Consider the following 2754-nt stretch of genomic DNA (forward strand, 5'->3'; position numbering starts at 1 on the left):
CTCTGGGTAACCCAACTATGAAGTCCATAGTGACGTCCTCCTGTTTCCATTCTTAAATACTCAAAGACTGTAGTAACCCTACTGGTCTCTAGTGTTCAGCCTTGACTTGCTGAAATGTATGGAACCTAGCCACATATAGAGTCACATCTTTCTTCATCACAATCCACCAATATAAGATTTTTAGATCCTAGTACATTTTCATGGTGCTCGGATGTAGAGAATACGATGTAGTGTGAGATTCATCTAGAATCCCTCGTCTGATAGCAGGGTCCATCTGAACACAAATCTCCTCCTTGTATCTCATCAAACCCATCTCTGAAACAGTATAGTCCTTAGGCACTCCATCTAGGACATCCCCTCTGTGCCTCGTCAAGTGAGAATCACTCAACTAACCCTCCTTTATCCTCTCCAAAAAGGTGGACTGCAAGGTGATGTTCGCTAACTGACCCACCACCAACTCTACCCCCGCTCTAGTGATATCTTCTGCCAACTCCTTCGAGATCTGCTTCAAACTGAATAGCTGTCCTGGGCCTCTCCAGCTCAAGGCATCTTCCACATGTTGGCTTTCCCTGGGTAGTAAAGAACTTGACAATCATAATCTTTCACCAACTCCAGCCAATGCCTCTTTCTCATGTTTTAGATCCTTTTGGGTGAAGAAATACTTTAAGCTCTTCTAGTCAATGTATATCTCACACTTCTCCCCATAAAGGTAGTGCCGCCATATCTTCAATGCAAAGGCCACTACTACTAACTCTAAATCATGTGTAGGGTATCACTGTTCATATTCTTCCGAATGTCGTGATGCATAAGCGATAACCTTCCTTGCCTGAACAAGAACACAGCCTAACCCCTGCCTTGAACCATCATAGTAAACAACAAAATTCTCCTGATTTGATGGAAGACTCGGTACTGGAGCTGTAATCAATCGTCGCTTCAACTCCTGGAAGTTGTTCTCACATTTGTTTGACCATACAAACTTTTGATTCTTTCATGTCAACTCTGTCAGTGTTGTAGCAATCCTTGAGAACCCTTCAACAAAGTGTTGGTAGTATCTTGCCAATCCAAGGAAACTGCTGATCTTTGAGGTACTTATAGGCCTTGGCCAATCTCTCACTGCCTCAATCTTAGTCAGATAAACATTAATTCCATCTCTACTAACAATGTGACCGAGGAAAGTTATCTAATGTAACCAAAACTCACACGTCTTGAACTTGGCATACAACCTGTGCTCCCTTAACCTCTGAAGTACCAATCGGAGATATTGCTCATGTTCTACCTCTGTTTGAGAAAAGACTAGGATATCATCGATGAAGAAATTCACCCTGTTCATAAGATCCATAAAAGTTATTGCGGCATTGGTCAGTCCAAACGACATCACAAAAAAATCATAATGCCTATATCTTGTGTGAAAGGTCATCTTCGGAATATCCTCGTCTTTGATCCTCAGATGGTGATAACTAGATTGAAGATCGATCTTTGAGAATACTGTCCTACCCTACAATTGGTCAAACAGGTCATCAATCATTGGTAGTTGGTACTTGTTCTTGCACTACAAGAAAAAACAGTATTCATAACACTTAAAAACTGCTAACCGGGAGTATTGATAACGCTTCTGAAAACGCTAACATAGCCCCTGTTATTAAAAGTCCTGTCTTTTCTATAACAGCTTTCGAATGTTATGTTCGATGTTATCTTAAACTATTCAATAACACATTTTTAGTTGCTATAATATTAAAATTATAACATTTAGTTAGAGTATTTGGTTATAAATTTGAAGTTTAATCTTATACTTTAAGCATAATACTTTTCAACTGTTACATTTGATTATTATGATAGCATTTTTAATTTGTTATATTTTATAAATCATAACGATTTGTTACGCTTATAATATGTTTCGAAAGCATAACATATTAAAAGTCCAGGAATAAAATTTTGTTACTTTATTCAGGATAATATATTTTAAATTTTATTATGATAAGGATACTTATAAGGTTTTTTTTTAATTAAAAGATTTTCATTATATTATTTTGATAAAAAAAAATAATCATAAAATGTAATTCTCAATAGATTGATAAACCATAAGTCTTACATTAAACAATAACTAATTCAAACCATGAATGTGTCTACTTCATGGGATCTTAGTTCTAACTTAAGTTTGAAAGCATAACATAATAAAATTTTATAATCTTGAACAATTTTTACTTCAAAAATGAAAAATAGAAACATTACAAGATACACAAAAGTAAACCATGCATGAAACTTGCTCCATCCTTCAATTCATCATCCTTTGTGCACTTGTCTTTGTTGTGAGTCCATTTTCTTAGCTACAACAAAATTTAAATAATTAATGCTTCAACTTAAAATTAATAGTAAACTAAAAGAGTACATAAAAAAAAGTTAATTACCTAATTATGACTTTATCAGCTGGCCATGCAATGTTAGTTATGATATCTTGTCTATCTGATAGAGTGAACCATAGGGAAACCAATCGAAATATCTGTAAGCACACTTGTTAGTTTCTTGAGGAATAACAATTACAACAATGACAATGTCATGTGTAATCCTTTCAGCTAAAAATCATACAATTTCAGCAGTATATAACATAAAAGATAATAACAAGCAAAAGGTAACTGGTTGACTTTGAGAGCCAGATATAAAAGACAATAACAAGCAAAAGGTTTCTAGCTGACTTTGAGAGCCAGATAATAGCATGTTACCAAAGTATCCTTGGAAAGAAATAAGAGGAAATCAAGG

General features: G+C 35.2%; 1 long non-coding RNA gene across 1 annotated transcript; it reads right to left on the bottom strand.

The window, feature by feature from the left end:
* Positions 1-2111: 2111 nt before the first annotated feature.
* LOC133784225 (uncharacterized) lies at positions 2112-2494 on the bottom strand. Its single transcript, XR_009871212.1, has 2 exons — positions 2406-2494; positions 2112-2324 (listed from the first exon to the last, which is right to left on the bottom strand). It is a non-coding gene; the product is annotated as an uncharacterized LOC133784225 (long non-coding RNA).
* Between the last annotated feature and the right edge of the window lie 260 nt (positions 2495-2754).

The sequence above is a fragment of the Humulus lupulus genome, chromosome 6, assembly GCF_963169125.1.
Source record: "Humulus lupulus chromosome 6, drHumLupu1.1, whole genome shotgun sequence".
Lineage (NCBI taxonomy): Eukaryota > Viridiplantae > Streptophyta > Magnoliopsida > Rosales > Cannabaceae > Humulus > Humulus lupulus.